Raw genomic sequence first — 23,343 nt, forward strand, 5'->3', positions numbered from 1 at the left:
CCCTAGGTAGAAGAAATGCCACCTGTGGTTTGCATTGTAGGTCCCAGCCTGAGGGTTTCCAGCCTGCTGACATGTCCTGTGATCATGGTCTTGCCCAACCAAACCCCCCAAATTACCCAATGCCTTGATACACACACACACACACACACACATATATATATTACATACAGAAAAAAAAAAAAAATATATATATATACCCTATTGGTTCTGTCTCTTTGGTAGACTCTGAACTGATAACACTGTGATAACACTGTGGCACATTTGTGCAATTTTATATGATTCAGCAACACAAAGAAATTGGTAATTAATTTCTTTCAACAACATGGATAAATCTTAAATGCATTTTGCTAAGTGAAAGAAACCAAAAATATGTAGACTCAGAAAGCTACATATTTTATTATTCCATTTATAGACATTATGGAAAGAGGCAAAACTATACGGACTGAACGTGACTGGTGATTATCAGGGGATTGGGGTTAACTACGAAGGGGCCACATAAAAATAATTTAGGCTAGCAAAACTGTTATGTGTGGTAGTAGAATGGTAGATAAATAACTCTGATTTTGTCAAAATCTATGAAATTGTACACTGCAAAAAGGGAACTTTAGTGTATGAACATTTTTAAAATGATCAACCAGAAGGAATGAGTTAGACATCACTACCCTAAGGACATGTATGAAGACACAAATGATGCAACTCTACTTTGTGTACAATCAGTGACTTAAAAAATTGTGCTCTATATGTGTAATGTGAAATGAATTGCATTCTGCCATCATGTATAACAAATTAGAATAAATAAATAATTTTAAAAAGAATAATCAACCAGAGAATGACCAAAATCCCAAACAATGACACCACCAAATACTGGCAAGGACGTGGAAGAACAGGAACTTTCATTCATTGCTGGTAGAAATGCAAAAATGAAACAGGTACTTTGGAAGATTATTTGGTAGTTTCTCACAAAATAAAAAAATACTCTTCTCATATGACTCAGCAATTGTGCCCCTAAGATATTTACCCAGATAAGTTGAAACTTATGTTCACACACAAAGCCTTGCATGTCTAATGGTGTTTTTTATCCATAATTGCCAAAACTTGGAAGCAACCAAGATATAGATGAATGGATAAAGAAACTGTGGTACATACAGAAAATAGAATATTATTTAATGTTATAAAGAAATGAACTATCAAGCCATGAAAAAACATGGAGGAAACTTAAATGCATAGCACTAAGTGAAAGAAACCAATCTGAAAAAGGTATGTTATATGTTTCCAATTATATAACATCCTTGGAAAGACAAATCTATGGAGATAATAAAAGGTTCAGTGGTTGCCAAGGGTTGAAAGGGAGGGAAGGATGAATAGGCAGAGCATAGAAGATGCTTATGGCAGTGAAACTATTCTCTATAGGACTGTAGTGGATATATGTTATTATAAGTTGTTAAAATCCACTGAATTACAACATCAAGGGTGAATACTAATGCAAACTATGGACTTTGGATGATATTGATATATCAATATAATTTAATTAATTATAACAAATTTAATGGTCTGGTAGGATATTGCTGATGTGAGTGGCTAGGCAGGTGTTGGAGTATGGGTATAAGGGAACTCTGTACTTTTTCTTCAATTTTCTCTAAAAACTAAAAAAATTGTTTAAAAACAATTAAAACTTATTAGTTAAAAGAAAAAGCCAACCAGGGCATCGGGGAATCTCAGGATGTAGACCAGACGGTGCAGGTGGTGACAAAAGAATCTATTTGTGCTACAAATGTATGAGATAAACCTCCCAGAAAGGGATAGGGAAAAGAAGAAGCTGGCATACATAAATTTGAAAAGGTATTTTCCCAGAAAACAGACTAAATTCAAAAAGAGTTTTACATGAGCATTCTATTGTAGTTGTTAGATTTTTTTCTCATGGAGATATGAATCAACAATTCTGAAATGACTATACAAGTATTATGAGGTTAAACAAATAATGTAGATAATAATGTAAATGTAGATAATGAGAGATCAGAAAAAAATTACCAATAAGCAAAGGAAGGATGATAAAGTGAATAGTTTCATGTTAGATTAAAGTTGGAGACATTATGAATTAATATATATAATATATGTATAGAGAGAGAGAGAGAGAAAAAAATTCAAAAATTTTGATATGTATGATACTTTTATATATATATATATATATATATATATATATATATATATATATATATATATATAAATGTTCTTGCTCTGTCCACTGAAATGGCCTAGAAATTGAAAGCCCATTAACAACTAGCATCCTCGGTACTCAGATCTTATTTTCTAAATATCGTTCTTCAGTTAAAAAAAAATGAGCCTTGGAGAAATGGCTGCTTCTAGAGCTGGGGTAGGAAAATACAAGATGAGCTCTGTGCGTCATGTAGTGACTGAAAGTGCTAAAAATAAAGATAGACAGCCAGGATGGAATGGAGGAAGATAGAAAAAAAGGAAGGGAGGGAGGGAGGGAGAAAAAAATGAAAGACACTGTCAAGGGACATAGGAGCTACCCTAAAAGAGCTCCAGATGACCAAGACTGTGAAAATTTGAGCAGCAAAACAAATAACAATATTGGAATATATATAACCTAAAGAATAAAACAAATACCCATAAATTATACTGGTATAAATAAATAATTGAATGAATGAATAAATGAAGGACAAGTGACATATTTTCTTTAGAGAAAGATTCCAAATTATCTATGCACATTATCACCTCTCCAGAATGTAGATTAATTTCCATCCCCTTTAGTATGGATTGGACTTAGTGTTTACTTCCAGTGAATGAATATTGAAAGAGAGAAATAGGAACTTTATAGTGGAGAAAACTGGTATCATATACCCTAACCAAATGATCAAATTTAACATTATATTGAAAAGTCAAATTAATACCATGCACTCCCTGATATGAGACATTGAGTAGGGCATTTCACATCTGAGTTATTTTTAAAATAACTATTTTTAAAAAGCATAATCTCAGTATAATCATGAGAAAACACCAGACAAACCCTAATTGAGGGCTGTTTCACAAAATGTGTGACCTGTACACTTCCAAACTATCAAGGGCATGAGAATAATGAAATATAAAGAAACTACCACAGGCAGGAGGAAACTAAGGAGATATGACAACTAAGTGCAGTGCGATATTCTGCATTGAAACCTGAAAATAAAAAGCATTTAAGTGGAAAAACTGGTGAGATACAAATAAAACCTATGGTTAAGTTAAGTAAACAGTATCAGTGGTAATCTACTAGTTTTGACAGCTGCACTGTAGTTAATGAGAGGTATTTAGTGGAAGCTGATTGAGGAGTCTATGGGAACTCTGTATGATCTTTGTAACTTTTTCTGTAAACCTAAAATTATGAACAAATAAAAATGTCTTTTCAATAAGCTAAATATTTGAATAAATATTTCTCCAGAGAAAATGTACAAATGGCCAGAAAACACTCAAAAAGATGCTCTAAGTCATTTATCAACAGGGAAATGAAATAAAGCACAAGAATTAAAATCAAGAATCAATAAATGGGATTATTTAAAACTAAAATGCTTCTTCATAGCAAAGGAAACAATCAAGAACATGAAGACAAAGCCTACAGAATGGGAGAAAATCTTTACCACCTGCACATCAGATAGAGCATTAATTTCTAGGAAATATAAAGAACTCAAAAAATTTAACACCAAAAAATTCAATTGATAAATAGTTAATATGAATGGTCAACAAATATATGAAAAGACTTCAATATCTCTAGCAATTACAGAAACACAAATTAAAACAACACTGAGATTTTACCTCACTCCAGTCAGAATGACAATTATCAAAAATGCAAGTAACTAAATGTCGGCGGGGATGTGGAGAAAAAGGTTCACTCATACATTGCTGGTGGACTTCAAATTAGTGCAACCACTCTGGAAAGCAGTATGGAGATTTCTCAAAAAACTAAGAATGGAACCACCCTATTACCCAGCTATCCCACTCCCCAGTATATATCCAAAAGATTTAAAATCAGCATACTACAGTGACACAGCCACACTAATCTTTATAGAAGCACCATTCACAATAGCTAAACTATGGAACCAACCTAGATGCCCTTCAGTACATGAATGGATGAAGAAATTGTGGCATATATACACAATGGAATATTACTCAGATTTAAAAGATAATAAAATCATGGCATTTGTTGGTGAATGGATGGAACTGGAGACTATCATGTTAAGTGAAATAAGCCAGACCCAGAAAGTCCAGTTTCAAATGTTTTCTATGATATGCATAAATTAATCCAAAATAAGAGAGGGTTAAAAAATAGTGGAAGAAAGATTAGTGGAGTAGAAAAGGGGGATGTAGGGAAGGGAGGCAGTATGGGATAAGCAAAGACAGTGGGATGAGTTTGACCTAACTTTTCTATGTACATAGATGAATATACTACAGTGAATCTCACTATCATGAACATCCACAAGACACTAATTTAAAAAACTATAATTAAATAGCAGAAAGATTAGTAGAGTAGAGGGAAGGGAACAGGAGGAAGGTGTAGGTGAGGGGAAGAGGTCATACTGGGACTGGATTAGAATGAATTATATTCCATGCTTTTATAATTATGTCAAAATGAGTCTTATTCTCATGTGTAACTAAAAAGAACCAATAAAAAACCCACAATGACATACTACTTCATGGCCACTATGGTAGCTAGGATAAAAAAGACACAACGATGTTAGTGAGGATGTGCAGAAACTGGAGGCCTAGTACATTACTGGTGAAAATGTAAAATAGTGCAGCTGCTGTTGCTGCTGCTACTGCTACTGCTGCTGTGGAAGCTTGGCAATTCTCCAAAAGTTATACAGGAATTTACCATCTGAACCACCAATTCCATTCACCATGTTTTTGTAGGTAATATAACTATAATGACTGAATTTCTTTTAACTTTCCACAATTAGAGCTATGAATTTGAGAATGATCAGATTGCATATGGCAATTGGCATTATGGGAGTAGATGAGTCTCTCCAGCTTTTTAGCTTTATTGACTAGGTAGATGAGAATTCTTTATACCTACTTAAATGGAGAAGACTGGGAAAGGAATAGATTTTTCAGGGCATGGATTTAGGAATTCTGTTTGGGGCCATTAAGTTGCAGATGCCTGTAAAAACAAATGTTAAACAGGTAGTTTGATTACATGAGACTGGATGAGTCTGGTTATATAAACCTATTTTTTTTGTAAAGTTGTTCCAGCCTTTATTAGTACACACTGTCCAGAGGTATGTTCTATTTTCTATGATTGCTTTAGAAAGGGTTCCCGTGGGTATATGAGCATCAATATTAAAGTTTCTCCTGTATAGTAACTATTGAGATGATGTCATCTGCTACATGAAATACAGTGTCACAGTCACTTCACCTGAGATGATTGCTTTCCAAAGGCATTTTCAACCTGTTAGTGGTCATATTCCAATACAGTGCTTGGTCTGGAGGAGTAATTTTGCTATTTGAAGAATTTCTCCATTTCAGGTGAGGATAGACAAGGTGGCCTAGCCCACCTGGAAGTAGAGCTCAGCTTGAGGGTTGATTTTGACTATTCCTGGATACTGTGAGTAGACCTCACAGTCACTATGGGCAGTATCTCAGCTTAGGTAAATTCATCACTAGCACTATTCCTCCCACAAAGTAGAATATTACAAAAGGGTGATTCTTCAGTTCTTGAGCCCTCTTTATGGAATGGTTATTGGGGTTTTCATCCCAAACTGACTTGTTCCAGATAGTTGAGTCTGGGAAAGATGGTTTTATTGTCCTGGAAATAGAGGTTTGATGGGATAGCCAGATTCAAATGGACAAAGTCAGCTGGCTTAGGAAAGTCATGAAAACTAACATAGTGTCTGATCCTAGATTGAAAGACAGTTGCTGGGGCTGGGATTGTGGCTCAGTGGTGGAGTGCTTGCCTAGCACGTGTGAGACACTGCGTTCAATCCTCAACACCACATAAAAATACATAAAGGTTTAAAAAAGAAATCTATTTTAAAAAATTTACTGTAAAAGGATATGTTTGGCAAAATTTGGACTGAATACTAGCTAATAATATTATATCAGTGCTAAATTTCCCACACCCAATAATCTAAAGAGATTTGTCCAAGAGGATATATTTGTTCCCAAGAGATTCACAAGGAAATATCCACAGAAAGAAGTACAGAATATCTGCAGTTTACTCCTAAATGGCTCATCAAAAGCAATAGTAATGATAACAATAATTTATATATGCATATAGATGGAAAGTGATGAAGGAGAGGGTTTGGTGTGTTAGAAGTGGCAAAATGTTGTTGACCATGAATAAATCCACATGAAATGTAAGAGTTAATATTTGCTTGAAATTCTTCTGTAGGTAAAAATTCTGGCTTAGGAAGCCAGAAAATCGAGATTTATGAAGGAAAGAGGAAGAGTCAAATGAAAATATGGTATGAAGAGGGATGATAAGACAAAGGCCAAAGAAAAGAAAATGCTTCAAGGAGAAGGGAATGGCACACAGCCTAGAGCTTCCCTGGCCAATATGGTAGTTAAAAGTCATGTGTGACTATTTAACTTTAAATTAAATAAGTTATAAATTTAGTCCTCTGTTATATTTGCTACTTTTCAAGTTCTCAGTAGCCACATATACCTAGTGGCTATCATACTGGACAGCACAAATACAAACTATTTTTATCACTGCAGAAACTTCTATTGAACAATGTTAATTAAAAATCAAGCTAGACAGGAACCATAAAGTATCCAGTAGAACTTAATGGTATGGAGAGCATGGGCAATCTTGAAGAGAATAGTGTCAATGGAGACATGTGAGTGAAAGCCAGAGTGAGAAGTTACTGGAGATGAGGAAATAGAAGTAACAAGTTAAACAGCTTCTTCAAGAATTCTGATTGTAAAAAAAAAAAAAAGTAATGGGCACTAAGATGCAAACTCTGTATTGCCAATTTTTTGCTAAAAGTTCTGAACCCCTTTAAATTTGGACAGGCAGAATATAATTGAGTTCTTACCATCAAAAAAAAAAAAGAATTTTGACTATGTAGTAAAAACAAAATCTTGTATAATTGCTAACAAAGAAAGTCATATGGGAATTTTTTTAAGGTGGAAGTTTTAAAACCATATGGAAATTATTATTTAAATGAGAAAAGTAAATAGTCATTAAAGTGAAGTTGCTGAGAAAGTAGCTGAGACTTAGAGCTTGGGTGGCACAACTAACCTTGGAAGAGTCACATCTTTTCCCTTTGAATAGGAGAGAAGAATGGGAAGAAGTGCAGGTAGGTCTATAGATTTTGGCAAAAGGAAGGTTAAGGAATTTCTATCTGATGCTTGAAATTTTTTATATAACTTTGAAAGTGCATTCATTTATAATTACAATTTCTTTGAAGACCACTGTGCTGTGAGCCCTTCTCCCCAAGAAACAAGGAGAATCACTGGCTAGCACTGTAATAATAAAAACTGCTCTCTCTCTCTCTCTCTCTCTCTCTCTCTCTCTCTCTGTGTGTGTGTGTGTGTGTGTGTGTGTGTGTGTGTGTGTGTTCAGATATGCCTGCTTTCTCAGAAGCTGTCAGAGCAAGGGATGTGTGAGTGTAACCCAGGGATTGGACAAGAGCCACACAGGTGGGACAGATACACAGTGGTCCTCTGTCACATGAGGTCTCAGAAGAAATCACAAAAGCATCCATGAGTCAGCTTTGAATACCCTATAGGCCCAGATTATGAAAAGCCAGTTTACAATAGAATTAGTCAAAGAAGAACTTCCTGTCTCCCTTACCCATTTTTCTTCTTGTTTTGCCTCTTAACCAGGGTGGCCAGACATAGCAAATCAAAATACAGGATGCTCAATTAAATTGGAATTAGAGGTTACCAGTAAATACTTTTTTACTATTATGCATTTAGCATTATATACCATGCAATATGTGCTTTAGACTAAAAATTTCATTGTTTATTTCAAATTCTAACTTAACTGATTATCCTGTATTTTATCTGTTACTCTATCCATGGTCAAAAACTACTGTTAGTGAGATGAGGAGAAAGGCTGAAGGTCTGAGGTAGAGAAAGAAAGAACCATAGTCCATTTACCAGCTGTAGACCCTTCACCAGTAGCAGGTTCTAGCTGGGGTAGGACAAGTAACTAGAACTTGAAGTTGAAAGCCGTGCTTATTATATGGGATGGGAATTCTAGGTAACCGCTTAAAACTGTTCTGTTCCTTAAAGAAACAGAAAAGATGAAAACAATATTGAAGGTAGTTCATGATTTCATTCCATGACTTCTGTTTGATTTATGGATAACATTTATGTGTACAAAAGAAATAAATCAGGTAGTATGTATACCAAACTGCCAACAGTGCTTATTTCTCACATCACAGTGGACTTTTCCCTTCAACTCTCTTCAATTTTATTGTCTGAATTACAATAAATATGAATTACTTTGATCCTCAAAGTTAATAAAGATTTGCTAGACTTGTTATTTCCCAGTTAGTATTTTCTGAACATCTTTTCATGTGAATATTATTATCAAAAGTGGTTTCTCTAGGTGCTTCATATCCCACTAGATGACTAGCAAAATGTATTCAGCCCCTGATTCAAGTTATCTTCTCCTTCATGAATACACATAATAATGCAATGAAACCCTTACAATTTACTCTTTGTGCACATATTTACTTATTACCTTAGAATATATTCCTAGAAATTGAATGGCTAAACCCAATAGTTAAATGTATGTTTTTAAGAGTGACAAAATATCTGCTTAAAGGCTGTCTATGTAGATCAACTACCGTGTAAGTAATTATCAATATGCATCTCATTGTTTTGATTGCCATTTCTTTTAATATTGAAATGAATAGTTTTTCAAATGTTTCTTGGCCATTTGTGTTTTTCTATTAGTTTGATGGATGCTCAACGGATGGACGCTAAATTGATGGATACTGGCAGAATTATGTTAACTTGTCCACACAGGCAACCCCTACAATGCAGGCACACACACACACACACACACACACAGTGTGTTACCAGTCAATAAACAGTGATTGAATAATTAATACATGAATAGATTATTTAAAGAATGCAGTCAAAGGAAACCCTCTTACTTATTTGGCTATCAACATCTTCATGATTTATTCATCCACACAACTACTGTGTACAGGGCTCAATGCTAAGCCATTTTAAAAAGTAATTTCAATCAATAAAAAAATGTAAAAATTACAAACATTCCAGGAGTAGAATGGCTATATAGCTTCAGTGGAAGAGCTTTTGTGAATTGACCAATGTTCTAGGTACTTTGAGGTTTATATACCAACTTTAATTTATTTTTATTTATCTTTTTGGTACCTGAGATTGAACCCAGGGGCATTTAACTACTGAGCTACATCCCCAGAACTTTTTATATTTTATTTAAACACAGGGTCTCACTAAGTTGCTGAGCCTAGCCTTGAGGTTTTGATCCTCCTGCCTCAGCCTCCCAAGTCACTGGAATTATAGGCATGCACCACTGCACCCGGGCCCGACTTTAAATTTTTAAATAGTTGTTGACAAAATCATTTCTACAAGGTATTATGCAAATGTTTCTGGGTCTTCTTAAATATGGTACTCCATACATGCAACTATACATGGATGGGATCCAAGGATGCAGAAATAAGTTTGTTACCTTGATTGTTACCTTAATTGATCGAGGTGCCTGAGAAACTTTTGGGCATCACGCATCTCACTGTCCCTGCCACCATGACCAAAACTCCTCTGTCCTATCATCAAATGTCTGCTGTTTCTATTGCCAGTGACTCCTGCCTTTTTCTTATTCCTTTTTTCTTAAGTTGCTTCTCCAATGCCTCTTGACTTTCAAGTGTAAAAAATGACATTTTCTATTTATTGCCTATTATCAATAGTGTAATTTTCCTTTTGGGTGGTAACCCAAGTAGTTGCCTCACGTTTGGAGTGCTTCTTCAGTTGTCCTTTTGGCCCATGTTGTTTGATGCTGGTTGTGAACAAGTTGCTCTTTCACTATCAAAATGATTTTGAACTGCTTCCAAGTCCATGAGAATTCTAGTAGTCCAATTACCAAACAACATGTGCATTGTCCTATTGCTGGCATCATGTGAATGTGAAATTTTATACAAGGGGACCTCAGTGTGGGGTTGAATCCACCAATGGCTCTTTTTTTAAAAAAATCTTTGTAAGATGTTGATGGACCTTTGTTTTATTTATTTTTATGTGGTGCTGAGGATTGAACCCAGTGCCTCACAGATGCTAGGTGAGTGCTCTACCACTGAGCCACAACCCCAGCCCCTCCACCAATGGCTCTTAAAGGGTGATTTGATAGATTTCCAAGCACCCAGTTCTTCTCTCATGCCATTGATAGGAGTTTCTGAAGAAAGTTCTTTCTGATATTTCTAATACATGTTCCTTAGAAATTTCTCATCAGTATCTGGATCCATCAGTCTCACTGAGGGATGTGATCATCTTTCTGGTCTCCATCTTTCTCTGGTAGTTTTAAGACTTCAGGGAAAGGAATCTTCAATTTCTTCACCACAGTTTGGAGTCTGCTTTCTAGGACAAATTGAGAGCCTCCATTTTCTTATCAGTAAAGAAGTCCTGAACCTGGGGATGAAGTTGTAACCAGGAAGAAAGAAAGAACCAAAACATGTTTTAGTAACCCTACTATATGCAGATGTGAATGGGAAGTAAAGTCACATTGTTAAAAGAAAATCCTCAAGTTTTGGGGTCTTATTGTCTTTGACTAGAAATTTTGACAAACAAAATTTAGCCTGGTGAATTTTTGGGGTGGGGGTGGGGGTGGGGGGAGGACATGTACTGGGGATTGAACCTACAGGTGCTTAACCACACATCCCCAGCCCTTTATATTTTTCATTTTGAGACAGGGTCTTGCTAAGTTGCCAAGCCTGGCCTTAAACTTTTGATCCTCCTGTCTCAGCCTCCTGAGTTGCTAGAATTACAGGTGTTTTCCACTGTGCCCTACAAGAATGGTTATTTCTTTTTTTTTTTTTTTGAGAGAGAGAGAATTTTTTAATATTTATTTTTTTAGTTTTTGGTGGACACAACATCTTTATTTTATTTTTATGTGGTGCTGAGGATCGAACCCAGCACTCTGCGTAAGCCAGGCGAGTGTGCTACTGCTTGAGCCATATCCCCAGCCCAAGGATGGTTAATTCTTAATGAAATGTTTGAGTCTCTTTACCACCCATTCAGTGTTGTTGAAGTACCTCTTTCTTCTGACAATGTACTCAGTTATGATGTAGGAGTGGGGGTGGAAGAACAAATCAGGGAATGCTGTGGAGGCTGCTATGGGAAAATCCCAAAGGCTGAGATGAGTGGGGAAGGCAGAGGGAGAGGAGGGAGGGGAGGGGGCTACCCAGGCCTGAGTGCTATGGGCACAATGCAATGGTTACAAAGATAAGCAGCAAGTGCTTTCTGTCAACAACTGAAATCACCACCAACACAACAAAAAGCAAAGTCTTTCCTTCGAGATGATTCCACCTGCCTTTGACACCAGGCGTCACACATCTGGCTCACTGGTATTTCATTGAAGTGGCCGCCTGTGTAGAGTTCAGAGGGGAAAATAATGAAGTAGGTTTTGCCTCTTCCCTTTTACAGTAGCCCCCAAAAGAGTGTACATTTGATAAGGGCCAAAGTCTGTTTGTTAAAAGAAACCTCTGAGGGGAGATAGAGCACCTAAGACCAAAGACCTTAATTTTGCCTCAAATTTTGGCTATACTGTTTCTATAGAGACCAAAGGGAAGCTGTGGCTCCCCACTCAGCTATTAAAGTTTAGTGCATTGAAAACTGTCTTCATGCTGTGATACCCTTTCAGGGAGGAGAATAGGGTCTGAACTAATCCATGAAAGTTGTCATGCTATGAACTAGTAGTCAAGCTTTTTCCTTTCAATTGAATCTAAAACTATACTGTACTTCACACTTGATTGGTCCTTCAGATGGAAGGATTCAATATCCCTGCTGGAAATCAGCTCGTCTTCTTCACACAGTGCTGTTGAACGTGGAAAGAACTTATTTCTGAGGCATAATTACCAGCTCTAACATATGAAAAGTCGTAAGGATATTTAATTTTTTCCTTTTCTTAAATTTTGATCAAACTCTTTAAAATGGTAACTTTTATTTCCCTTCTGGACAAAGCCTGTTTGTTAGACTGTGTTTCTGTGCTTGGGCTTGCTGTTTGTCAATAAGATGTTGGGATCTAAACATACTCACCAGCCTTTCTTTCCTCAGGATGATAGACAGACATACAGCATAAACGTATCGAGGACAAAAAATATCTTCTGAATGCAGCCGTCAGCGAGCCATTGAATGTCCTGTAGCAAAGGTAATGGGTCACTTATTTACCATGAAGACTGGGATGAGAACTCAAGGAATCTGAGCGGTGCTATGCCAATTGTCTAAGGGAAAGGACGCTTTTCCTTTCCCACTCAAAGAGTTAGCTTTGTTTGTTTGCACATGTTTTAGATCAATAACTGGTAATAGTAAAGGCAGAACAAAAGCTCTAATAACCATGAGCCATCTGCAGTGTGAATCGACATTTCCCAAGTTAAACACTACGTCTTGTGAGTGAATACATACAGTGGATATGATTTTTTTTTAAATCGGGGGAAAAAAAAAAAAGCCTTGTCTCGCTACACCAAAAGGGGGCACCAGGGTATTAAAGAAGTTATGTTTTCGGAGTCTAAAAATAAAATTCTGTGAAGTTTGAAGAGGTTTTTTAGTATAAGTATTGCATACATTGATTTTTTAAACTTGTTATTTTAAAAAGTCGATTGAGTGATTTCAAGTATTTTGATAAGACCCTTTTAATACCTGAATGGAATTTTCTGTTGGTGCGGAGTCATATCTTTGGAGTTTGACAACATAAATGCCAAGTAAAAAACATATATTTTATTTGACAAAAAAATGATGTGAAGAAAAATCACTTATTTTGTCTCATTAGAATACTAGAATGCTATTGGCATAAATATAGTATTTTTCATGGAAGTTTTGGGTTATTGTGTCTTTTAAAAAATTGTCTCTTCTTTGTTGTATAAGACACTTGGTAAATGTAAGAACATTTGTTTTGTGTATGTATGTCTGCATGGGAAATATCAGCATTCTTTATTGGCTTTACTTAGATGTTGCAAAAAGTGGGGATCTGTGGGTTATGGAAAATAGTAGCTAATTTAGAGATTGACTATCATAGCTCCCAGAATTCAGAAAGATTAAATAAAGACAATAGAAAGCTTTTTTTCAGAAAGATTTTCAAAGTGCAAAGTTTGGTTAATGCTACCTTGTTTCTGTGATTTTAGTGAAGGGAATTAAGTGGAAGAAAACTGAGCAAGATAAAATATTTTTAATATGGTGGTAAATATATGCAATGCTAATAGATGTCTCTTTTGCTTTAATGTCACCTATGAAGACTAAAAACCAGTTCAATTTCTAATTTTGTTAGTGATTAAGTGCTATTTATGTTGTTTTTCTCATCACCCTGATCCAGTGCCCCTTTCCCTCTTCCATGTGAAATAGAGACCTTTCATATGTAATCAAATCTGAACTGGTTGGTTAGCTAATAATTCCTCTTAAAAATGGAAATCAGAGGCTGCATGATCCTGTTTTCTCTGTATCTGTACCCTTTCCAAAGATGGCTGCAATCTAAACAAAATGAGATGTCTTTTTACAGAAAATATTTTCTCCTTTTATTTTTACATGTCCAGCCACAGCTTCTTTTGAGACAAAATAAAGAAGATAAAATGATGAATTTAGTTGAAATCATGTTTTATAGTTCAATTTTTACCCAGCCTTAGGTCTTTCTGTTGTTTTATGCTTTGTGATGATTTATGGAATCATGTATTATGCAATGCAAAGCAATTTACTAGCTGCTATTACATCCCTATAACTTTTATGAAATATGTGACTAATTAGTATATTGTTTAACTGGGAGAATTAGATTAAAAAAACAAATGTCTTTCAGGTTTATTTGAAACATATGTACTTTATTCAACTGAAGCAATTATTCAGATACAATAAATTGTGATGTGTAATGCTGGAAGAGAGCTGTAATTTTATTTTAAAGTATGGCAATACTGAGAAGTCTTTATGACTGTTGTTCATTTGAAATAAAAATAGAATAGGATCATTGAATTTCATATCTTCTTTTTATTATCACCAGTGTAGTGATTAGCATGTACTGAAATGTCCATTTAAAGGCAAGGAAGAAAAGTTACTCTTGCTTTTTGTTTCTCCCCAACATGTATCATAAAGGATGTTTGGTCTGATCATGTAATTAAAAATGATCAACAAACACTGTTTTCAAAAATGTATTTTTTCTATTTTTTTAAAAAAATAGTAGTTATTTTGTTATTAATAATTGCACTATGTTACTTCTGCTTTGTGGAATTAATTTTCTTTTTTTCAGGGTAATGCTTTGTAAATTATTTCTGTACAAAATACTGTATAGATAATAATGGATATATTTTATCTCTGTATACTCTTAAAGTCCTGCCACTTTGACAGAGTTGATATGACTGATTAATTCAGGTGCTGTACATTTGTAGAGAAACAGAAAGCCAGAAGAGCTAAAAATCTGAACATGCCATTAATCATGATACTAATGACCAACGTTTTGTCATGGCCTCAATGTATGCTTTAGTAGTTCTTGCCTTGAGTTTCAAACCGTGTTCCACTTTGAAGAAATATTCTTATGGCAGCATCTGTATGAGGTCAGAACAGGCAAAATAGTAAGAAGTAGGCCAAATTCCAATCTATGTTTTTCAGCTCTTTTGTCTGTCGTTTCTTGTGACAAGATTTCACATCAGTAAGCCACAAAGTATTTTTCTGCCTTTATTTTAGCTTTTTTTCTCCCCAAAAGTCAGTTTGCTGGTGTTTAAAAATCTGTCTATCCACATGCTTAATAACATATTTTTGTGTATTTGCAAGTCACCTTTCCATGGAAGCAAATTAGTAGCCAAGTAGAGTTTATGAAAGAACCTTGAAACACAGAAAGGTCTCTGATGGGGATATTCTTCTTTAGCGAAGCTATGTCTGGATTAAAAAAAAGAAAGAAAGAAAAAAAATAATCGAAATCACAGCTGCTAGGATCCCTGAACTGTATGTAGGGATTTCACATTAGATATGTCTTTTTTTTCCTTCTTCTTTCACAAATTGATTTACCTACACAGGACAATCTGTGGGAGTTTTCAATCACAAGTTTTACCTTTTTTTCCCCACAATCTAGCTCGATCTCTTCATGAAGGGTAAAAGGGACATTTTGGCCTCTTTGATTATAAAGACATTCAAGAAGTATAGAAAACCTGATGGAATTAAAGGCAAACAAGAATTTCCAAAAACAAGTAATTAAATACCAAAATTTCCTTTTCAAATGAATCTCTATGTTATTCTAAAAATCAGACATTCTGCAGAAGAATCTTGCCAAAAAGAACTCACTTCAGGAACTAAAAAATGTGCATCCTAACCAGGTTCCTGCAGTACCTTCTAAAAGTTGAATTTTTATGTTGGGGGCAATAAACTGAAACCACAGAACCGAATTGGATTCTAGAAAAATCATATAGACCAACATGTTTTTATTTTCTCTCTAAAATGGACAAGCAGAACAGCTGAGATAAAACTCAAGGGCTGGTTTGGCTTGTCATTCGGCAGAGCTGTAATCTCTAAATTCACAATGGACTTTCTAGCTGAACCGGCCTTCACGCACTTGTTTGTTATAAATTGTGGTGTTATTTGTCAGTGTTGCTTGAGTAATGTGATAAGGAGTAGGAATGCCTAGAATTAAATTAAAGAGTTGTTCCAAACTTCAAAATTTAAAACATTTCCCTGAACTGATGTGGAGACAATACCAATCTCTCTATTTATAAAATTGAATTCTCTCGGTTTGAATAGTGAGAATGAAGGTGCTAATCTGTAGTTCTGAGAATGGCCAATTATGCCCTGTGCATCAGATGGGGCCTAATATGATTCTCAATAATTGCCAAATCAGATGCACATGAATGTAGTTTTATTATTTACTCAAAACCCATTAATGCAGTGTTCATATCAATGTGGATTTGCTCGGGTGCATTTGCAAATAAGTTTGTCTATATGGAAATGCTCCACCTCACCTTACAAAAAGACATTTCAGATCTGTTTTAAATCACTGGTACTGTTGTTCTGATTTCCAATGAGCTAGTTAGACAGAGCAACTGAAACTGGAATGTCTCAGGAGTCCTGTGCTTTGTACTTTTAATAAATTTTTTTCTTAATCATTTTCACATTTTTAATCTCATCAGGTTCCTTATCATATTCTGAGAAAGTAGACATGCATCCCCATTTTTCAGTTGAAGAAACCAAGGCTCAGAGAAGCTAAGTGAGCCTCACTAAGTCAAATGGCCAGCTAGTTGCAAAAGCCATCAGCTTCCTGCTGTTAAAGTTGGTAGCCTGTAGTCTTCTCCAGTGGCCTCACAGATGATGCTTATTTGGCTTTGCATAGTATTAAAAATATTTTTTAAATATTAGTTGTTAATACTTAAAAATTGGGAGAGATTTCACAGCTTAAAAAATAAAGATTTCTGGATTTGGTGGGAGAAAAGCTTTGGCAACCCTGGATCATCATGTCTGCATGTCAGACACTCATTGGGACTGAGTCTTCGTTTTCACATCCCACAGGGCAAACTTCTTCCATGTTGCCACAGTTTATACCTGGATGGCCTTGGTACTTACCTGGTCCTGTGAGCATTTGAGTTTATAATCTCCCACACTGTGATTATCAATGATTATCAACCTTTCTTGCGTATGAGGCCCCATTTTAAACTGAAAACAAACAAACAGAAAGTTTGCTGACTTCTGGTCTACGTCTTTGGTTTCCCCACCAGGCAGAGAAATCTTCAAGGGCAGGAACAGAGTATAATTCTTCTTTGAGCCCTTCACCCCAGAATGCAGCACAATGACTAGCATACAATATGCCCTCAGGAAATTACTAGGGCAGAGAAGACACGATATTTTCTTTATGACTAGAGTTACCACAATGCCAATCTGTGGAAAATTTCTATCAGTGGAATTGGGAGAAGGAAATCAATTCCAATAGATTTCAGAATTGCAAATCCTAATAACTCCTAATTAGAAGAAAAAAATTTAAATGTGCACTTTGCTCATTTGATCTGGAGACTCCATCTACAAAACCCCAAACAACCATGAGTAAAATGTATCTGAGCTGATGCTTTGGATGTCTGTATATGTAAATGTGGCCTCTACGAACTGACTATGGGAGCCTTGGCAGATTACTGAGTACAGAACAATCACATGAGATGCTTACATCCTTGTGACTATGGCCTGAAAAGTGTCATTTTTCATTTTCCTAGTTTTTAATAATTTCAAGGTGCCAGTCAGCGCAATGCCATGTATATGTTGTTCTAGGAGTAAGAGAGACATAGAATATATTTATCTACAGTAGCCTCTCTCCTCCTCAGAGCTTTTCCAGCAGATATGATCCATATTATTCCTGGAGTATTCACACTCACAGAATTAGAGAATATTATCCAACATCACATTACAGTTATAAAAATAGAGACCCGGAGAGACTTGTCCAAGGTGTCTGACTCCCCTTTTGTAAATTCCATGTGTTTTCATTAGATGACAAAGTCCTTTGGTGCAGAGATTGGGCCTTATCTCTCTTTTTTTGAACCCAATCCAGCACTTAGTATAGTGAATCTTGCATGTCTTACGTGCTGAGTCATTTTGAGTTCGTGGAAGTCATGACATTTTCACACTGACTTGTGATACAAAAGCTATGGCAATTTCCTTGTTAGGCTCTCATTTCAAGACAAGAGGCCTTCACCATGGCTGCACACTATGCTTCTCAGCTGAGCCAAAGTCAAGTACTTGATGACAAATAAAATGGCCACCGAAGGCATGCTTTTGAAAAGGATTTGATTCTCTTTTAAAGAGCTTTCTTGTAGGTGTAGAGAGGGCAGGATATTGTGTTTTTTTCCCTCCTATTAGTGACCTGATAGGTGTTTTAAAAATACTGTACACAAAATTTGAAGGGTCCAAACTGATCTGACTCATTAGATTTAATGAAATCCAAGAGATAGGACTTCCTGAATCCTGAGGCCTTTCATATTATCCTTTACCTAGTTCTTTATAAGTGATTTTTCAGCTAGTAAGTGCCAGAAATAGGCACATCTGCAGAGAGTGAGCACATTTTCCTCCACAATGTGACAATGCTATCTGACAGCTATTAGAACTTGAAATTCAGGGGCTTGCAAAGTAATTCTTCAAGTGTAGCTCGTTTCCAATAAAAGCATTCAGTGTTCTGTTTTTTTTTCTTCTCTCTCTCTCTTCATTAAAATTTCTCTTCCATGGAAACACTTTTGTGTTTCTATAATCATTATGTATGTGCTTTCTGATCTTATGCTTTTTAAAATAATTTCTTTTGATACCATAAGATATTTTTGTAAATTTAATACTGGGACAACAGGAACATGGCATGTATAAATGGTATACTTTTAAGCATCTTAAAATCATTCCATTTTTATTCTTCTTCACATTTGTTTTTTGGAGTTTCCCTCTCCAAACTCTTTCCGGAAGGAACTGCTGAGAGATGCTTAGAAGGGCAACTCAGTGCTTTGGTACATTCACAAACAGCTACCTTCCAAAATGGCAGCAATCATCAGCAACCAGACAATTCTTTTCCTTTCCAAAGAAAGCATTGCTCTACTTTTAATCAAAATAAAATGGGTTCCAGCTCTGCTGCTTCTAGCTAATGAAAACTTCAGAAGTTACTTAAGCTCTCTAGACCTCAGTGTCCTCGTCTATAAAATCAAGGATCCTATGAAGGACCACAGGGTTTTTGTGAACATTAAATGAGCTAATGTAACTGAAGTGTTTTGCCCAGTGCCCAGCACAATAAGTAGCATTTAAAAATTATTATCGGTAATAATGTTTGATTTCAAGTTCAGTCCTAAGTGGTGTTTGCAACTTTGATGAGGGCCAGGAGAAAAGGAAGTGGCTACTCTGGCTGCTGCTATAAAAAGATGCAGGGCTTTTAGAAGTACAGTCAGTCCATAACTGTGCTCTCATCTTCAGAGGAAAGGCAAGAGACAACAAGCAGGCCTTCACAAAACCACCCTTGATTGCAGCAAAACAAGCCCAAATAGCTCCAGTTCAAAGCTACTGGAACTAACAAGGTGGTTGGCTACAGCATCCATTGGCCTGCCCTGGCCCTTCCCACCTACTTTAGTTAACTATCTTTAAGGCAGCAAGGAGGTGGTACTTCTGTACCCAAGAAGCCAACAAACATTCAACATAATTTTTTTCTGGGAAGGGATTATCTTGTGAACCTAAAGGGCAATCTTCAGCCAGTTTTATGTGTAATCATTTATCATTTTGCTAAGCACTCTTGAAGACCAGAGGAACAGTTTGCTCTCGAGAGCTGCAAAAAACTTCAACATCTTTCATTTTCAAAAGTAAAAATTGTTTTAGAGTTTCATTTTACAGCCATTCTATGCAACAATGATTTTAGACTTGGAAAAATCCATATTGCAATTGGAAGTGGCCCATTTGGTATGTCTGGGCATTACGTCTCCCTGTCATCGTCTTGATGCCCTCTATAGCACCAGATATGCCTTTCACTTAGGGAGGGGAAATGAGGAAGTGGCAAGAAGGAGAACTAGAACTAACACGAGCAGTCATTTGCTAGGCATTTACCTTATCACAGTACTACAATAAATGGCTCTCATTAATTTTTCAATCCTTCCCAACAGCTATATGTTGCAGAACTATGATATTCATTTTAAAGATGAAAAAAGTCAGGCGAAGAGAGGTTAAGTGACTTTCTTAAGAGTTGCATGGCTGATAAGTAATAAAAATGGAGATTCCAGGGGCTGGGGTTGGAGCTCAGCGGCAGAGAGCTTGTGTAGCACATGTGAGGCCCTGGGTTTGATCCTCAGCATCACATAAAATAAAATAAGGATATTGTGTTCATCTACAACTAAAAAATAAATATTTTTAAAAGATGGAGATTCCAACCAGGCTAGTTGCACTCTCATGCCAACTATTTTAGCCATTGTACTATATTCTTTGGATAAATAAAACACATCCCCTTCTGCCCATTCTTCAAGAAATCAGTTCACAGTGTTGCTCTCTCATCTTTGTCTCCAAGGACTTTGACCTCATTTCTCCTGGTGGACTAACAAATGGAGAAGTTGGTGATAACTTGAGGCTACAAACTCTACTCAGGTCAGGCCAAACACATCCTTTCCTCTGTCTGAATCTTGAGTTAGATAAGATGCTCTGCTAGCTTCAAGATGAAATTTTGCTTCAAAAACTGCTCTGCTATTTGCAATTGATGGGAACCTAAGAGATTCTGACCCATAGTCTCTTCTTCTGAAAGGGAATAATTCCTACCTCATAGGTAAGAGAATTTAAAGACATCATGCATGAGAGCATGAGAGAGAGAGAGAGAGAGAGAGAGAGAGAGAGAGAGAGAGAGAGTCAGTGTAGGATACTGCACAGAGCCTACATGACAGCAATCTGACAAGATTGAATTTGAATTGCAGCTTCCATGACTCACCAGTTCTATGACATGAAGAGATTTGCTGAAACTTTCATTGACTTGTCTATGAAATGGGGAGTAATAGCTGAGTGAGGCGCTACATGTCTGTAAGCCTAAGGACCTGGGAGGCTGAGGCAGGGGGATGGCAAGTTGAAGGGCAGCCTCAGCAACTTATTGAGGCCCTAAGCACCCCTGTCTCAAAATAAAATGAAATAAAAAAGGGCTGGTGATGTGACTCCATGGTTCCTGGTAGCAAAAAGAAAAAAGAAAAGGGAAAACGAGGAATAATAACATGTACCTCATAGAGGCTGCTGTGAGGACTAAGTGTGAGTTAATATGGGAAAAATCTTCAAATAAGTCCTATCCCATAATAGCTCTTCACTTTTTTTTTTTTTTGCTTTTATGCAAGGTATTTGGTGTGCGTATGCAGGCACACACACGGCAGCTTTTATTGTTACAGTGTTACTCAGCAATTCCCCTTGTCTTCTAGAATAGTCTTAGCCTACATGTAGTTGCTGAGAACTCCTTAAACAGATGTACCTTAGATTTTAAATTCCAAGCAATTTTCTATAGTTCTTTTTTTACTTAAATAAAGAGCTGTGGACCTTATGCCTTTACATTATTATATCTAGGCACAGCAGGCAAAGAGAGAATAAGAGTCCATGTCCCCAGGACTTAGGTATGTGCTGGGGCAAAGGGACAAAAGAAGATATTCAGTCACTCTAGAGGAGCTCTCTTTGGAATAGTGATGACTTCCCATCCACAGGATTTTGAGAACTAGGTGTCATAGCTCCTTCCTCACAGGCCTCCAGCAGGCCTTGGAAAATGGTCCCTTTCTCCTAAGATGCAAGATGGGCAGTATACAATGGTCTAAAGGATACGGAATGTCCACCCCAGATCAGATTCCCTGCACAGGGATAGATGGAGTGTTGAGGGGGACAAGGCCAGCTTTTCATTCAGGTGAAGAAACCTTCCAGAGGGATGCTGTGTGGTTCATAACTGTGCCTGATTGTTGCAGTAAAATGTTAGATTGGGCCTGGCTGCCTACCCGCACAGACTGTGAGCCCCATGAAGATGGGGACTGAGGCTGTTCACCATCATACACCTAGCCCAGTGCTTGGCACAAAGACAAGGAATGTTTTCCTGAATGAATACCCTGCTCCTCACTCACAAGACCAAAGGAACCTAAGAGGAAGAAATGGCTTGCAGGAATACTGTCAGGGCCCATGTGATTAGCCATCCCTAAAAGGAGGGGATGGGAGTGTAAAGTCCCACCATCCAATTTACCCTCAATGCAAACTTTAAAAAATCTTTTCTAAAATCTCCTTTCTTTTCTCAGCTTTTCTGCCAGACAAAGGCAATTTAGGCCTGCCATTGGTTTTCCTCATTTCGGGTTACAAGGTTTTTTTGTCAATTTTCTTTTTCCTACAGAAACTTGATTGCGGCTGGGTATGGCATTTATGCAAATTTCAAGTGCCACTCCTATTTGTCTCTGGGTTAACCTAATGGTTTATGTTAATCTCAATCAGGTCTGCCACTCAGACCTCTTATCCCCTTCACCTTTTACCTAATTGCCAATTTCCCTCAAGGACCCCTCAGATTCCTTCTTTCCCTTCCTTCATTCGTTCCTACACTGTTGAACATCTATTCCACTTGATTGTTCCCAGAAGCAGTGAGTGGATGATTTCATGTGTTCCAGTCACATAATAACTATATGCAACCACTATGAAATTGCCTAATTATTTCCTAGATGTTCTATCTACACTGTTATACCCAATAATGGGGTGACCAGAGCTCACAAATGCTGTGTTGATTTACCTTTAGGTGGAACAACTGGGAAGAGGAATTGGAGGGCTTCTGGGGTGCTGGTCATGATCATTTTTATGATGTATGTGCTGGATGCAAGAATGTGTTTAATTTTTGAAAATTCATCACATGAATTACTTCTCATTTGTGTACATTTCTATATATAATTTATATTGCAATAAAATTTTCCCCAAAAAAGGGGTCTGTCAAGGCCCGTTTATGTAATAAACTCCCATGCTGGGTGATGTAGGAAATTCTTTTCCCTTCTAAAGAAATAAAATAATAAAACCTGAAATAGGCAAAAGACTCTCTGGGTTTCACCTGCTTCAGCCCACCTCATCTTATATGGCTCAAGTGGTTTTCCTGAGCACTTGAGTGTTGTTAGGTATCCTCTCTTCCCTTGCATTAGTATTTGCCAATTTCCAGCGAATTCATCTGGACTCAAAGCAGGGACCTAGTTCAGATATTTGTGACTGTCCACAATAACAGCATGACTAGGTACAAATGTTCAATTTGGAGCTACAGACAAAATAAATCCCAATAATCAGGCAGGATGGAAAGGGAAGGTTCTTCCATAATCAGGATGGATTTGTATTTCCTTATTCTCCCATTTCTAGTCCTACCTAATGTATTCTCGGCTCTCACATGAACTCTAGAGTCACTAGTTTTCTAAATTTCACACTGATATAATAAAGTTTCTCCTTTGAATTAGGACCAGTAACTTAAATACCTATCCAGGTTTGATGAGGCTGTCACTTTAAAGAATCAGTAGACCCTGGGCATTTTTGATATAACATTCATATCTTCAACTATTTATGAGTGAGGCTTCAAGGCTCATGACATGTAGTAATTTGTAATTTTGCTGAGGCATAAATTTGAATTGCACACACTTCAAGGCTGGTGTGATGGAGCAATTGACTTAGTAAAATGTGATGGTTCTTAGGAGAAAAATAGAAGTTTTATGGAGGAAATTATATGCCAATTAC

This window comes from Marmota flaviventris, chromosome X, assembly GCF_047511675.1.
Source record: "Marmota flaviventris isolate mMarFla1 chromosome X, mMarFla1.hap1, whole genome shotgun sequence".
In the NCBI taxonomy this organism is placed as follows: domain Eukaryota; kingdom Metazoa; phylum Chordata; class Mammalia; order Rodentia; family Sciuridae; genus Marmota; species Marmota flaviventris.